The sequence below is a fragment of the Moschus berezovskii genome, chromosome 8, assembly GCF_049115385.1.
Source record: "Moschus berezovskii isolate FMDL1 chromosome 8, NW_MosBer_1.0, whole genome shotgun sequence".
Taxonomy (NCBI): Eukaryota; Metazoa; Chordata; class Mammalia; order Artiodactyla; family Moschidae; genus Moschus; species Moschus berezovskii.
The window spans coordinates 53,433,920-53,451,787 of record NC_142467.1 but is presented as its reverse complement, the minus strand read 5'-3'; positions in this window follow the sequence as shown (position 1 = coordinate 53,451,787).

Genomic DNA, 17,868 nt, shown 5'->3' with positions numbered 1-17,868 from the left:
TGACATGTGTCAACAAAGTATCTTGAAGAAAGAGTGCCTGTTTCTAATTTGGACAAAGACTAGTGGGCTGGTGGTTGGGCTAGAGGAGGAGAAATGCAAGGACCGTACTCCACGTTCACTAGTTGTCAGTGTCATGGATGTACACATCTCTTGATAAGGAACACAAGGGATGCTAAAGAAAGACTGCAGCTACACTCCACTGTGCTGACTGCTCAGAGAAAGGGTCAAATAATTGGAGAAGCTGAAGTTGACTTGGGGGATGATCAAACATCTCATTCATTGTGTCTTTCTCCAAATGGTGCCAAGACGTTAATCAAATAACCAATATTAAGAGTGCTTCAGACCTAAGACCAACCTGCAACCTTTAGCCACAGATCTCCTGATGACCTCGGTCTTTCAAACTCCAGACCCCATCCACCCAGAGGACAGCTTTCATTTCCCAAGAGAACCCTCACTTTCCACTGGCTCTCACCCTTAACTGGGTCTTTGCCAGTCCTTCACTCTATTAAATTGAGCCTTCTTGTTCATTTCCAAGACTTTAGCCTCAGAGAGATGTTTTTATTTCAGTTTTGAAAGTAACATCACCTAGCTGACCTTTCTACATGGGTACTTTCCAGGGGTGTCATATTTTCCATCTCAGGAGTGATAAGGAATCTACAGGTGCAATGTTAGCCAGCTTACTTATGTAGCCATCCTTACAACTTCATTATCATGACTATTTAAAATAACATTTATTCACCACTTGCCATGCGCCCCCCCCCCATTATCCTAAATCTTTATACTCATGATTTTCTTTTAAGAAGAATTCTATGATATAGCTATTATTAAACCCCATTTAGAAGAGAACACTATGGTTCAGAGAGGTTAAGTAACTTCTCCTGAATCACAGTTAATTAAAGGCAGAACCAGGATACAACCATAGCATTGTCTGCCTCCAAAGACTACAGTATTAATCAGTACGGAATACTGCCCTGTCCCTTTGTTTCAAACAAGGAGCTATATCATCACTATCAGCTTCATACCTAACCTTTTGTGAGCTAGTTCTTTCAACATATTGGCTTATTTAAACCTCACAACAACCTTCTGTGGCGGGTTCTATTGTCCTTATTTTAGAGATCAGAAAACCACAACATGGAGAAATTAAACCATACACCCAAGATCATCCAGTTAATAAGTGGTTGGACGTGGAAAACAACAGATGACATCTATTTAAAATGGCCCCAATTTTGTATTTTGTTCTTACATAGTAGTCTTAATCTAATTATATCAAACATTAGTAAGATGTTTTATCAGAAAAATATACTGAGTTATCAAGGTATGTGTTTTAGTTCAGAGGGAAAGTACCATAAGAATCTAGAAATTTTAAGTGTTAGATCTTTGTTTCCAAATATAATCACTGGAAACTAAATTTTGTAATACATGGTCAAAACTTGCCTACCTAACATGTCTTATTGGCATTAATTTATTCATTCCATTGTTCAGTGATTTACATATGGTCACTGGGTTCCTGTAGCTTCTGGGACTGGAGAATCAAAGTGGACTGATCATGATCCCTGACTTCGAGAAGCTTCCAGTTTGGTGGAAGAGACACAAAAGGAAACCAGTGATTATAGTAATGATCTATTCAAGTACTACGGTGTATCAAATGCTTTGACAGATTTGGGAACTCCACGAGGACAGGATCTCTGCTTCATTCTGCTTTGTCTCCACCCATTCCCTAACCCAGTGCCCAAAGGAAGGTGAGAACACAAAAACTCATGAGTGCATGTGTGAATGAATAGATAGTATGGAGGTGGTGAGGCAGGGAGGGGGGGACAGGGTCTGAATCAGCCAAGGACTGGGGCACAGGAGACAATGGGAAGACCCTTGCAGGTGGGTATTAAAAACTGAAGAATTTGCAGAAGTGAGCCAGGTAAGGAGGGGGATGGGGAGAGTGGAAACGGAGGAAGAGAAATGTGGACGAGAGCAGCGTGAGTTGCGATGCTGCTGACGGGCCTCTGAAAGCCTTTTTAGATTTGTCTGGGGACACGTAGAAATGTGAACCAGCTGACATATAGAAGACAAGGAAGACTAGCAGCAGCGGGGCGGCCACAGTGAGAGATGGAGCTCAGGGGTCCTCAGGAGCCAGGTCACAGCTCTTAAGCTAAGGACTGTCACCCTGACTCCAAAAGCCACAGAGAGGTCATCAATAGGTTTTAAGCAGGGAAACATCATGAACAATTTTAGTTGATTGGAAAAGTTGTGAGCCCTCTTCCCTAACCCTTTATAGGTATGGATTTGTTAGATAATGTTGCAAACAGTTGTGTTAAGATTTATCAATAGTGGTCATCCTATTTTTGGGCTCCAAAATCACTGCAGATGGGGATTGCAGCCATGAAATTAAAAGACACTTACTCCTTGGAAGGAAAATTATGACCAACCTAGACAGCATATTAAAAAACAGATATATTACTTCGCCAACAAAGGTCCATCTAGTCAAGGCTATGGTTTTTCCCGTGGTCATGTATGGATGTGAGAGTTGGACTGTGAAGAAAGCTGAGCAGTGAAGAATTGATGCTTTTGAACTGTGATGTTGGAGAAGACTCTTGAGAGTCCCTTGGACTTCAAAGAGATCCAACCAGTCCATACTAAAGGAGATCAATCCTGGGTGTTCATTGGAAGGACTGATGCTGAAACTGAAACTCCAATACTTTGGCCACCTCATGCGAAGAGTTGACTCATTGGAAAAGACCCTGATGCTGGGAGGGATTGGGGGCAGGAGGAAAAGGGGATGACAGAGGATGAGATGGCTGGATGGCATCACTGACTCGATGGACATGAGTTTGAGTGAACTCCGGGAGTTGGTGATGGACAGCGAGGCCTGGCGTGCTGCGATTCGTGGGGTTGCAAAGAGTTGGATACAACTGAGCAACTGAACTGAACTGGTCACCCCCAAGGCCCTTTTACTGCTCCTAATGGTGTTCCACCCATCTGATCTATTATCTCACCCTACACCTGTAGAAGCACTGGGAAAAAAGACAAACACATGCTCTGGTGAATGAAAATCACTCAGAATCTCAACAGAGCAGAAGAGAGAGGAATAGCAATTAGAATGAAAAGCCACCAGACCTCAATGTAAAAGGACCAGGTTGTACAGACAAACCTAAACAAATTAGATTCAGTTCAGAGCTCAGTTCAACATCTTTCAAGAAGAGCATCAGCCCTAAATCCCAGGTGATAGGTTTTCACACATTTGAGGAAGATAAGCTTTCAATTTCTTAAGCTAGAAACAACAGGTTTTATTTCTAGCATGTTGAAGCTGCAAGTCTTTCCTTGCTGTATGTGATTCCCCCTATACTATACCCCAGCCTCCAAGCTTTTTTCTGTTTTCTGGCATTTTGGTATTTTCTGACTGTAAAAGCAAGTTACGCTCATTGTAAAAATTTACACAATACAGAAAAAATAATTTAAGCAAAAATTATTCTTCATTCCACCAACCAGGTCAACCAGGCACAACATTTTATTTTTTTATTTTTTATTTTTTGTAAATTACTTTATTTATTTATTTTTTTATTTATTATTTTTTTTTCCAATTTTATTTATTTATTTTTTTCAAGTTGAACAGACTAAATTTCTTTAAACAAACTTACTTATACTCCAGAGTCCTTTAAAAACTTAATAGCATTTATACATTGAAGGTATTTGATTTTCTTGTAACTAGCACTTCAAATGCAACAAGCATTTGCAGCAACAAGCATTTGACCCAACAAGTAAAACTTTCTACAGTTCATAACTTTTATAAATAAAATAAATTAAATGTACAGTGAATAAGTTCTCTGAAATATTTCAATATTTCTGCAGGTTTAGTAACATCGTAAAATACATTTCAACTAAAATTCACAAATCTAAAAACCTGTTAGGCATTTTTAGGCGTTTTAAGATGGAAATGAAGACCAATGTTACATCATAATATGCCAATTACAAATAGTACTTCAAATAGCAAATACTACAGTTTGTCCCAAACTTTAAAAACTATTCATGAACTCAACACTGAACTATTGATGGCTATGAGAATTGTTTCCTAGCCTTTTTGAAAATTTCAACCCATTTATGTTTAAGGTAATTATTGATAAGTACGATCCCGTAGCCATTTTCTTTATTGCTTTGGGTTCAAGTTTATACACTCTTTCTGTGTATCCTGTCTATAGAAGATCCTTTAGCATTTGTTGGAGAGCTGGTTTGGTGATGCTGAATTCCCTCAGCTTTTGCTTGTCTGTAAAGCTTTTGATTTCTCCTTCATATTTGAATGAGATCCTTGCTGGGTATAGTAATCTGGGCTGTAGGGTATTTTCTTTCATCACTTTAAGTATGTCTTGCCACTCCCTTCTGGCCTGAAGAGTTTCTGTTGAAAGATCAGCTGTTATCCTTATGGGAATCCCCTTATGTGTTATTTGCTGCTGTTCCCTTGCTGCTTTTAATATTTGTTCTTTGTGTTTGATCTTTGTTAATTTGATTAATATGTGTCTTGGAGTATTTCGCCTTGGGTTTATCCTGTTGGGGACCCTCTGGGTTTCTTGGACTTGGGTGATTATTTCTTTCCCTATTTTAGGGAAGTTTTCAACTATTATCTCCTCAAGTATTCTCTCATGGTCTTTCTTTTTGTCTTCTTCTTCTGGGACTCCTATGATTCGAATGTTGGAGCGTTTAACATTGTCCCAGAGGTCTCTAATATTGTCCTCATTTCTTTTAATTCTTTTTTCTTTTTTCCTCTCTGTTTCATTTATTTCTACAATTCTATCTTCTAGTTCGCTTATCCTATCTTCTACCTCTGTTATTCTACTGTTTGTTCCCTCCAGAGTGTTTCTGATCTCATCTATTGCATTATTCATTGTATATTGACTCTTTTTTATTTCTTCTAAGTCCTTATTAAATCTTTCTTCCATCTTCTCAATCCTTTTCTCCAGGTTATTTATCTGTAACTCCATTTTGCTTTCAAGATTTTGAATCATTTTCACCATCAAAATTTGAAATTCTTTATCAGGTAAATTCCCTATATCTTCTTCTTTTGTTTGTGTTGGTGGGCAATTATCTTGTTCCTTTACTTGCTGGGTATTTCTCTGCCTCTTCATCTTGCTTATATTGCTTTGCTTGGGGTGGCCTTTCCCTCTTCTTGCAGTTTGTGGAGTTCTCTTTATTATGTAGTTTCTTCGCTGTGTGTGGGATTGGACGGGTGACTTGTCCGGGTTCCCTGGTTAGGGAAGCATGTGTCGGTGTTCTGGTGGGTGGAGCTGGATTTCTTCTCTCTCCTTTAGAAGACAATGGGCTGCCTTTCTGGGAGCCTGATGTCCTCTGACAGTATTCAGAAGTTGTTTTGTGGACTTTACTCCGTGTTCAAATGTTCTTTTGATGAATTTGTGGGGGGGAAAGTGGTCTCGCCGTCTTATCCCTCCGCCATCTTGTTCCTTCCTCCCCAGAACACTGGATTCTTATATTCCACTTGGTCGTGGAGTATCTCTTCCCAGCTGCTCCAGCAAGGCGCAGCCACTGTACCTTACCTTGGACGAGGGGTATCTCCCCAAGGCCGCCCCTTCTGCTTTGAATGTGGATCAGCTCCTCTCGGCCCTCCGGTGCCCAAGCAGCCACCGCCTCCTGGACGTGGTACAGCTCCTCTCGGCCACCGCCCTAACCCTGGGCGCGGGGTAGCTCATCTCAGCCACGATTCTGCACGTGGTCGGTTGCGCCAGAGCCGGGCGTCTCCCGCGTCTGCGCCGCCGGAGCCGGGCGTCTCCCACGTCTGCGCCGCTGGAGCCGGGCGTCTCTAATCTGTGAGCGTCCAGGAGTCTCCGGCAGAAGCGCAGGTTGGTGGTGGCCTACTGCAGGGTCCGGGACACGGTGTGGCAGCGAACGCACGGGACTTTGTGAAGGAGGTCACTATTATCTTCATAGGCACAACATTTTAAACTCTTGTCCTCAAATGTACAGAAAGTTGTTGTTATTACTGTTTTGTTATTATTGTTGTCTTTTAAAGAAATATTAGTTGGGTAATTTGCTTTCTTCTACTTAGTATTCTGTAGCTATGCTTTACATTGTGATTTCTAAAGCCTGAAGAATATTCCATTATTGGATATACCATAATTTTATCAATCTCCTCTTCATAGACATTAGAATTATTCATAACAATCAGAAAGTTTATGCAAAAGGAAGGCTGTGATGAACACCCATGTAGCTAAATTTTCTTACATTTCTGTGATTATTTACTTAAAATTCAAGAAGTGTAACTGTGAAACCAAATGGTATGCACGTTTAAAACTTGCTACATATGCTACATATCACCGAATTGCCCTCTCAAAGGATGGTATCAATGTAGCATCTTCCTCGGCTGTCCAGTGGTTAAGACTTGGTGCTTCCACAACAGGGGGCAGGTCTCATCCCTGGTTGGGGAGATAACATCCTACATGCCATGTGGCACAGTCTAAAAATAAAAACAATAAAGCATGGTATTGTCTTCAAAACATTCCTATTTTTTAAAAAGTGTCCAAAAGTGTCCATTGTACACCATCTTTACCTGCTTTAGGTAGTATCATTTGTTCTCTTTTGCCTACCTGACAGGTGGAAATCAGCAGCATCTGATTTCAATTTTTTGATTAGTGGTGAGCTCAAACACCTTTTCCTGTGATTCAGTTCAGTTCAGTTCAGTTCAGTCGCTCAGTCGTGTCCGACTCTCCGCGACCCCATGAATCACAGCACGCCAGGCCTCCCTGTCCATCACCAACTCCCGGAGTACACTCAAACTCATGTCCACAGAGTCGGTGATGCCATCCAGCCATCTCATTCTCCGTCGTCCCCTTCTCCTCCCGCCCCCAACCTTTCCCAGCATCAGAGTCTTTTCCAGTGAGTCAACTCGTCTCATGAGGTGGCCAAAGTATTGGAGTTTCAGCTTTAGCATCAGTCCCTCCAATGAACATCCAGGATTGATCTCCTTTAGAATGGACTGGTTGGATCTCCTTGCAGTATAAGGGACTCTCAAGAGTCTTCTCCAACACCACAGTTCAAAAGCATCGATTCTTCGGCGATCAGCTTTCTTCACAGTCCAACTCTCACATCCATACATGACCACGGGAAAAACCATTGCCTTGACTAGACGGACCTTGGTCGGCAAAGTAATGTCTCTGCTTTTTAATATACTATCAAGGTTGGTCATAACTTTCCTGCCAAGGAGCAAGCGTCTTTTAATTTCATGGCTGCAATCAGCATCTGCAGTGATTTTGGAGCCCAAAAAAACAAAGTCTGACACTGTTTCCATTGTTTTTCCATCTATTTCCCATGAAGTGATGGGACCAGATGCCATGATCTTTGTTTTCTGAATGTTGAGCTTCAAGCCAACCTTTTCACTCTCCTCTTTCACTTTCATCAAGAGGCTTTTGAGTTCCTCTTCACTTTCTGCCATAAGGGTAGTGTCATCTGCATATCTAAGGTTATTGATATTTCTCCCAGCAATCTTGATTCCAGCTTGTGCTTCTTCCAGCCCAGCGTTCCTCATGATGTACTCTGCATATAAGTTAAATAAGCAAGGTGACAATATACAACCTTGACGTACACCTTTTCCTATTTGGAACCAGTCTGTTGTTCCATGACCGGTTCTAACTGTTGCTTCCTGACCTGCATACAGGTTTCTCAAGAGGCAGGTCAGGTGGTCTGGGATTCCCATCTCTTTCAGAATGTTCCACAGTTTATTGTGATCCACACAGTCAAAGGCTTTGGCATAGTCAATGAAGCAGAAATAGATGTTTTTCTGGAACTCTCTTGCTTTCTCCATGATCCAGCGGATGTTGGCAATTTGATCTCTGGTGCCTCTGCCTTTTCTAAAACCTGCTTGAACATCTGGGAGTTCACGGTTTACATACTGCTGAAGCCTGGCTTGGAGAATTTTGAGCATGACTTTACTAGCGTGTGAGATGAGTGCAATTGTGCGGTAGTTTGAGCATTCTTTGGCATTGCCTTTCTTTGGGATTGGAATGAAGACTGACCTCTTCCAGTCCTGTGGCCACTGCTGAGTTTTCCAAATCTGCTGGCATATTGAGTGCAGCACTTTCACAGCATCATCTTTCAAGACTTGAAATAGCTCAACTGGAATTCCATCACCTCCACTAGCTTTGTTCGTAGTGATGCTTTCTAAGGCCCACTTGACTTCACATTCCAAGATGTCTGGCTCTAGGTCAGTGATCACATTATCGTGACTATCTTGGTCGGGAAGATCTTTTTTGTACAGTTCTTCTGTGTATTCCTGCCACCTCTTCTTAATATCTTCTGCTTCTGTTAGGTCCATACCATTTCTGTCCTTTATCGAGCCCATCTTTGCATGAAAAGTTCCCTTGGAATCTCTAATTTTCTTGAAGAGGTCTCTTGTTTTTCCTATTCTGTTGTTTTCCTCTATTTCTTTGCATTGATCACTGAGGAAGGCTTTCTTATCTCTCCTTGCTATTCTTTGGAACTCTGCATTCAGATGCTTATATCTTTCCTTTTCTCCTTTGCTTTTCGCCTCTCTTCTTTTTACAGCTATTTGTAAGGCCTCCTCAGACAGCCATTTCGCTCTTTTGCATTTCTTTTCCATGGGGATGGTCTTGGTCCCTGTCTCCTGTACAATGTCACGAACCTCCGTCCAGAGTTCATCAGGCACTCTATCAATCAGATCTAGTCCCTTAAATCTATTTCTCACTTCCACTGCATAATCATAAGCTGTATACAGTTAGCAAAAACAAGACCAGGAGCTGACTGTGGCTCAGATCATGAACTCCTTATTGCGAAGTTCAGACTTAAATTGAAGAAAGTAGGGAAAACCACTAGACCATTCAGATATGACCTCAATCAAATCCCTTATGATTATGCAGTGGAAGTGAGAAATTCCTGTGATTACTAGGCATTTATTCTTTTATGAATTGCATTCTCAGGTCTTCTGCTCATATTCCTGTTTGATGATGCTTTTTCTATATTAAGAATATTAGGAAGGCTCAAGAGAGAGGAGACATATATACACACATGTCTGATTCATGTTGTATGGTGGAAACAAACACAACACTGTAAAGCAACTATCCTCAAATTAGAAATAAAAAGAATATTAACCCACTGAAAATTTATTTTATAGACAGAAACTTATAATTGGGTACAGTTACCTACACAGACTTTCTGCCCTACCCACTGACAGGCAGATACATACTCTAGGTGTGTCCCTAGAGCTCTGACTGTATTATGAAGTCATCATCTAAGGTATTTCAGAAAGACAGAAGCCTGGCAAAGCCTATTCAGCTAGTCTGGGATTCATGTTCTTAAACAGCCGTCTCTGTGCTTGAAGGAGAAAGGAAGAGTCAATCACTTCACCCCCAACCCCCACTCCCACTCCAGGTCTTTTTGAACTTGTTCTATGAGTCTGTGCATGTGGGGGCCTTTCTTTAAATTCCTGTGTTCTGAATTTTAGCACTAGAGTTGTGAAGAACATTATGCTTATATTTTGGGTCAGTCCAGGGTCCAACGCTTCTCCAAAATCCTCTCTGCTTCCAATGTTTCCCTTTGTTTTTTAGGTGAGAAAAAGGAGGATCTAGCAGAGAGAGACAGAGAGGGATGGGCAGAGGGAGGGAGCGAGGGAGGGGGAGGGAGGGAGAAAGGCCCAATCAGAAATACCATTTCAGAATTACAAGCATAACCTGACCTGACTCTGATCATGCTCATTACAGATAGTAAGGAAACTGCCAGAAGCCACACAACTAAATAGTAGCAGAGCTGGGATTGGAACTCAGGCCTCTATGAGTCCAAATTCATTGTGTGTGTGTGTGTGTATATACAATGCCTTGTTAATCACCACGTCTGCTCACTCTGGTTTTTATAAGTAAGTGTTTCAAGGCCCAGGGGACTATGCCACTGGCCTGTGGCCCTCACACTTCCTTGGCAAAGCTGATGGAGCACACAGGCCTCTGACCAGCAGGCCCCAGCTGGTTCCCTTCACCGTGCTGACTCATCTTTGAGAAGATGATGCAATTTAATGAGAAAACATTAAATGTGTACAGATTGGACTGGGGCTGTTCTGTTATTTCAGAACAGGTTGGACAAAGTGAGCTATACCCCAGGCTCCTTGCAGAGCTCCCTACCAAGGGGTATTTCCTGGGAGTCTTTCTAAAACCCTCTGTGGTAGTTATAACCTGGTGTCAGTTACCTTCAAATAAAAGTAAGCATATACAATTGCTGTGTGTGAGTTGCTGTCTTTATGGAGGTTCAGTGGGGTTAAACCTGGGCTGATATCACATGTGAAAATGTCTCCCAGACGCTGTGCTCGAGTCCCTCCTTTTGGTGCCACAGGAAGCGGGGATCTGTGCAGCGGGGAGTGGGGTGTTCCTTCTCTCCCCTGCTCCTACCTGCTCACTGCTCACCTCTCACAGGCTCACTGCTTCCTCTGCCAGGTTAGTTCTCCACTCATACTTGGATTTTCTTATTCTTTAACTATGCAGTCAGCTGAGCAAATCTGGTTAGTCGGGGCTCCATTTTTTTTTTCCCTCCAAGTGGCTTAAACCAATTGTTTTGCACAAATTTGGCACCCTCCATTTTTTTCTCCATCTTTTTCCATAGGTAATACTACTATCCCAATTTTTCCATAATGCCATTATCCCCCTTGTAAAGAGTCTGAAGGTCATGAAGGAATTTGCCTAAAGTCACACCACTGACACATCACATAGCCTGAGTTCAAATCCATTTATGTGAGTCCCCAAATTTCAGCTCTAATGACCCTAGCTCCCTAACTCTTTGTACTCAAAGTTTACCATCTTTGCTAACTTCCAAAATAGTGAATAAAGACTTATACTCCAAAGAAAGAAGACTGAAAAACTGCTTGAGCTTTTAGATCTCATTTGGAAGCTTTCACAAAGATGGAGGTTTCACTATGATAGATAATTGCCCTTTCTTGAGACAAAGAATGAGATGGTTTGATGGCATCACTGACTCAATGGACATGAATTTGAGTAAACTCTGGGAACTGGTGATGGACAGGGAGGCCTGGCGTACCACAGTCCATGGGGTTGCAAAGAGTTGGACACGACTGAGTGACTGAACTGAATCGAGGCTGCGTCTCCTCTGATGAGACCTGATCTCCTTTAGGCAGGTGAGCCTTCCAATGGCTGATTCTAAACAAGTTGTACTTGGGATTCCAAGACAGTTTTGTTTTGTCCATACCTTTGTGAAGCAGTTCCTATGTGTGCTTCCAAAATATACACTCTCGGAGACACTCCTAAACATGGGTTTCCATGACTAAATACTTCAGGGAATGGAGATAAATTAAGTCATTGTTTCCCATTTATGTTCTATTAAACACTGTTGTGTGAGCTTGTATTAGATGTAGCAGTAAAAAAACAAGTTGAGATCAAATAATTTTGGCTCAGCAAACTGAATATTCTGATTCCCTCTTGGAGATTCCTGGTAAATGTTAATGCATGAAAGATTCTGACAAGTCCTGTTAAAATTTATTTATTTTTTATTTGATGCTTCTCAGATATATTTGCTCTTATAGCCTTTTTTCATCATGCAGCTCTAGCTTACAAAGACCCACTCTGGACAGGCTTCTGGTGTGAATTTCAGTTTGAAATTGTGCTTTAAAGGGAGTTAGTGGGGAGACCCCTTTGGAGAATCTAGGCCTGATTCTGTTATCAGCTAGTTGAGTGACTGTGACTCACTCCTGTCTGGGCCTTAGCTTCCCTATCTGCAAAATAGAAGTTTTGTACCAGATTGTCTTTAACTTCCTTCCAGTTCCAACACATTATCACCTAAACACATGGAATTTGTGAGGCCACAAACCAAAATATCATGATAAACTATGTATTTATATCTCCTTAATCTCATTCAGTCACCCAGAGACAAAATGATAATGATCCTTTTCAAGCTACAGAAATCTTAACTATATAAATATTAATCTGCCTCCATCTGCTAGTAGATTGTGGAAAGTAATGGAATTACATGATCATTTACTTTTCTAGCGCTTTGAGGCTTCTCCTGATCAGCCAGTTTCCAGGACAATGAGAAAGTCCCTAGAATCTCCAGAGAGGTCCTAGTGAAGCTCTGTATGACCTTGAGCAGCAGCTTTACCTCTCTGTGATTTACATTCTTCATCTGAGAAGTAAAATTGCCTTTCACTCTAAGATATTTTGTGAGGACTGTCAGTCATAGTAAAACCAAACCAAACCAAACCTGTGTCCTCTGGCTATTTGTCTGCCACTGTCCCAAGTTCAAAAGTGTTTCTAATCCCACTCCCTTCACTTCAGCTCCCAGCCATTCCTAGGTGGGCGCTAAATAAATCCTCCATTTGACAGTATTTTTTTTTAATAAACTTATCTATTTTAATTGAAGGCTAATTACTTTACAATATTGTGGTGGGTTTTGCCATACATTGACATGAATCAGCCATGGGTGTACATGCATGTCCCCCCATTCTGAATCCCCCTCCCACCTCAATCCCCATTTTTAATGCTAGTGTGGTTTGGATGGGGCTTCCCAGGTGGCTCAATGGTAAAGAATCTGCCTGCCAGTGCAGGAGACGTGGGCTTGATTCCTGGATTGGAAAGATCCCCTGGAGAAGGAAATGGCAACCCATTCTAGTATTCTTGCCTGGAAAATTCCATAGATAGGGGAACCTGGTGGGCTACAGTCCAAGGAGTTATAAAGAGTCGGACAGGACTGAACAACTAAACAACATGGTGTGGATGAGAATATGACACGTTAACATGGGAGACAATCTGTTTTGTTTTAATGATACTTATCTTAGTAATAATCATTATTCTTAAAATACAGAGCAAGATAGTGTGATGGGTAATAGTGAGACTTTGACATCAGACAAACCTGGGTTTGAACCCACTGTCATGTATTAGCTGAGCATCCCAAGGCAGGCTGCTAGTCTCTGAAGCTCAGATTCTTCATGTATAAAGTAGGAATAATTTGACTCACTATAAAGCTGGTGCAACAATGCAACATCGTAATTTTTGTAAAGCTCTTGGAACAGCACCTGGACATGTGTGAGCTCCATTATATTATTTAAAAACATTATCTGTTTATTTCACCCATAAAAGAGAAAAAGGAGAGCCAGAAGAAAACTGTCACAGTACCAAGACCAGGAATCCTGCACAGCCACAGAAAGGATAACTGTAATTAGTGCTCATAGCAAATGTTCATTAGGCAGCCTGCAATATTCACGCGGGCCAGAGGCCCTCTTTAAATAATGCTGTCGTCGTTCATTATTGAACACTGCCACCTGGTGGATGGACAGGCCACATGCAGGCAAGGAAATCAGCGGAGGTTACGTCAGGTCACCTGGTCACTTAAGGAAGACACTCTTCTGTCCGCCTCGTCCACGCTGGTTTCAGCTTCGTAATTTAGAGCCCTGGATATGGAGCGATATGGGGATTCCTGCTTTTGTAGGCTCCCCTTTATCTTCACGCAGTTGTCAAACTGATACAAAGACACGAAAACTGTCTTATTTTGCTAAGGCTGGCGTTGGTCATGTGACCTGAGCCAAAGCGCAGCCTCCTCTGACAACATGGACTAAAGTAACCCCACCCCCATCACTCATTTTACTCTTTTGTGTTCTCTGTAAATCATATCATTTTCTAAAAATATTTATTTGTTTCCTACCCCCACCTCTCTCCCCCACAACTTTGGAGTGGAAGGAAGTCTCCTAGATACAAGGCTGTATTCCTTCGTTTATCCCTCATACCAAACACACAGAAACTGGCACAAAGGCAGTGCTCAGAAATTTTGTTGTCTATAGAATAAAAAAAAAAAATAGCAATAATAAAGCTAATAGTCACAGCATTCCTGCTTATGGATATGCATCTTTATTTGCGGGGCACAGATCAAAGCTCTGCACATAGATGGTCTCATTAAATCTATTCAATCACCTTGCTGGGGGGTGAGTTCATGTCACTACTCACGTGGAACCAGAAATTTCTAGGGCCTACAAGTGATTTTCTCAGTTCAATAATCACAACATCAGTAATCAGAACATCTCTTTGACCAGCATTATAATATTGTATCTTATTTAATCCTCTCTCCTTTGTAAACTGTACTATCATTTTACCCATTTTACAGATTTGAAAGTTGGGTCTTACAGAAAAAAATTCATTTTCCCAAAGTTACTCAGGTCACATTTAAAACCCAGATATTGTCTAATTCTCAATGTTCTGCTCTTTTCACTGCAACACACTGCCTTCTATTAAATATATGGATAAATAGGGCTTTTAATTTTGCCCTGGAAAGCCAGATCTGAGTTTTGGTTAAATGATGGAAAAAAGCCTTGCTGCCAAACTAAATCTCAATCTTGCTTTTCCTGTAGCCAGGTCTTTATTCATTCAAAGATATTCCTTGCATCTCCATTTCAAATATAATGACTAGATGAGATTTACTGAAATTTTATTATGGGTGAGGAAGGATCCAAATGATCTAATTCTTAAACAATCCTGCAAAATAGATTTACAGTGATATCATTCCCATTTTACAAATGAGGAAATTGAGGTGCAGAGAGGTTAAATAGCCTCGCTATTGTTACCCAGGTTCTAAGCCAGAGCCCTGTCTTGAATCTAGGACCCACTCCTCTGCACCAGTGGTTGTTCTAGGGGGCCCATCCTGCTGCATTCACTCTGCTGCAGAAAACCTCAGGGCACCTCCCTCAGTTGAGCATTTCCTGGAATGTTTCAGCTCAGAAATTACGCTAAAGTCCTAATAGACCTGGGGGTGGGGCCCTGGGGTAGCGCAGGGCGGGGGCAGGGGGAGGGGGACAGGCCAGAGCACCCTGCAGCCCTCTTCCACTTCCTGTTTCCAGACCTGGCCTACAGTTACTCTTCAATTGGTTTCCATCTGTAGGAGCAGCAATTCCCTAGGGGTACACAGGCCAAAAAGAGAGACCGACTCAGCCAAAATCTAAAAATATCTTCACTGCAGCAAGCAAACAAACGATGGAGAGAAGGAAAATTTCCCCTGCAAGCCCTGGATATGTCTCAAAGACAGCCCACTCAGCTTATGTAAGTGGCCTTTAACACTAAGGAATGCAACCAAGGCCCGAATCTAGGACAACTCTGCCAATTACACGCTAATGAAAAGGTATTTAGGGGGCACCCACGGGCACTTTGGGAAACTTGAGCCTGTGCTTATTGAATTGTCGATCCTGGTCCACCAGACCAGGGCAAAGAGATTCAGGCAACACCCCAAGGATCGTGGCAAGACGGTCCATGGGTATCAAGTCAGGCACCTTGAACCTTTCCTCCAAAGCAACAGATAGTCAGAAGGTTCAGGGAAGCTGTAGGCCTCCTGATGTTCATTCATCTTTTTATATGTTCATACATTTTCAATAAATGTTTACTAAGCATTAAGTCAGTGTCTGTGTAACTAAGCAGGACCTACAGGGCCTTCCCATAACAGAAACACCCCCCACCCAACCCACTGATGTCTTTCACCTTTCTTTTGTCTATAGACAAACTGTGGGCAAAGAAGAAATTTAATTAGAGAAGTGAGACAATGCAGAAGCAAAGGAAAGCAGCCAAATAGGACAAAATAATAAGTTTAGTCATGAAGTCAAGGATCTTTAATTTCTCTTCAAGGCTATAGATAATATTCTGAGCCATGTCTGTGAGCTGTTTTGCAGATATTGAAACCCGCACCAGGTGGAAGAAGCTAACTATATGCTATTCACAGACATGTAGACCCCAGAAGATTGATGATGTTGACTCCCGATTACCTCATCACCAACTGATCAGAAAAATGTCCCCGAGCTGATCACACATCCCACAACCCCCCTTGCTCACCTTGTCCTTGAAAACCTTTCCCTGAAAGCCTTTGGGGAGTTTGGGCCTTTCAAGCACTAGCTGTCTGGACTCCTTGCTTGGCACCCAGCAATAAATACTGTACTTTCCTTCACCACAACCCAGCGTCAGGAGATTGGCTTTACTGCATGTGGGGGAAAGCAGAAGCAAGTGTGGCTTGGTAACAGTGCTGGGAACATTAAAGGGATGTAGACATAGTGGTGAGTCTAGACAATCAACAAAACTAATAATTCAAGTTCTGGTTTGTAGCAGTTGCCACTTTCATGTGAAAATAAGTCCAAATTAGAATATTCTCTAACACCCTACACAAAAATAAACTCAAAATGGAGTAAAGACCTAAATGTAAGACCAGATACTATAGAACTCTTAGGGGAAAATACAGGCAGAATACTCTGACATAATTCAGGGCAATATCTTTTTAAATCTACCTTCTAGAGTAATAAAAATAAAAATGAAAGTAAACAAATGGGACCTAATTAAACTTAAAAGCTTTTGCAGAGCAAAGGAAACAATAAACAGAATGGAAAAAAAAACAACCTGTAGAATGGCAGAAATATTTGCAAACTAAGGAACTGACAGCGAATTAATCTCCAAAATAAACAAATGGCTCATGCAGCTCTATACCAAAACTAAAAACCTCAATCAAGAAATGGGCAAATTTTAAATAGACATTTCTCCAAAGAAGACATACAGATAGCCAGAAAGCACATGGAAAAATGCTTGACATCCCTAATTGTTAGAGAAATGTGAATCAAAACTACAATGAGGTAATGTTGTTGTTTAATCTCTAAGATGTATCTGACTCTTTTGTGACCCCATGGACAGTAGCCCACCAGATTCCTCTGTCTATGGGATTTCCCAGGCAAGAATACTAGTGGGTTACCTCATACCAATCAGAACAGCCATCATCAAAAAGACTTGGAACAAATGCTGAAGAGGGTGTGGAGAAAAGGGAATCCTCTTTCACTCTTGTGGGGAATACATGCCCATTAGTACACCACTCGGAGAAGGCGATGGCACCCCACTCTTGCCTGGAAAATCCCATGGATGGAGGAGCTTGGTAGGCTGCAGTCCATGGGGTCACTGGGAGTCGGACACGACTGAGCGACTTCACTTTCACTTTTCACTTTCATGCACTGGAGAGGGAAATGGCAACCCACTCCAGTGTTCTTGCCTGGAGAATCCCAGGGACAGGGGAGCCTGGTGGGCTGCCGTCTATGGGGTCGCACAGAGTCGAACATGACTAAAGTGACTTAGCAGCAGCAGCAGTACAGACACTATGGAGAACAGCTTGGAGGTTTCTTAAAAAACAAAGTACAGCTTCCATATGATTCCACAATCCTACCTCTGGGCATATATCCAGAGAAAACCATGATCTGAAAAGAATCATACACCCTGATGTTCACTGCAGCATTATTTACAATAATCAACACACGGAAGCCACCTAGATGTTCACTGACAGAAGAATGCATAAAGAAGATGTGGTACATACATACAACGGAATATTACTCAACCATTAAAACGAATGAAATATACTAACGCATATATATATGGAATTTAGAAAGATGGTAATGATAACCCTGTATTCGAGATAGCAAAGAGACACAGATGTATAGAATAGTCTTTTGGACTTTGTGGGAGATGGCAAGGGTGGGATGATTTGGGAGAATGGCATTGAAATGTATATTATCATATGTGAAATGAATCGCCAGTCCAGGTTTGATGCATGATACAGGATGCTCGGGGCTGGTGCAATGGGATGACCCAGAGGGATGGTATGGAAGGGAGGTGGGAGGGGGGTTCAAGATGGAAAATACCTGTACACCCGGGGCAGATTCATGTCAATGTATGGCAAAACCAATACAATATTGTAAAGTAATTAGCCTCCAATTAAAATAAATTAAAAAAAATAAAACGAATGAAATAACGCCATTTGCAGCAACATGGATGACCTGGAGATTGTCATACTAAGTGAAGTAAATCAGACACAGAGGATAAATATCATATGATAGCACTTACAGGCAGAATCTAAAAAAATGATACAAAT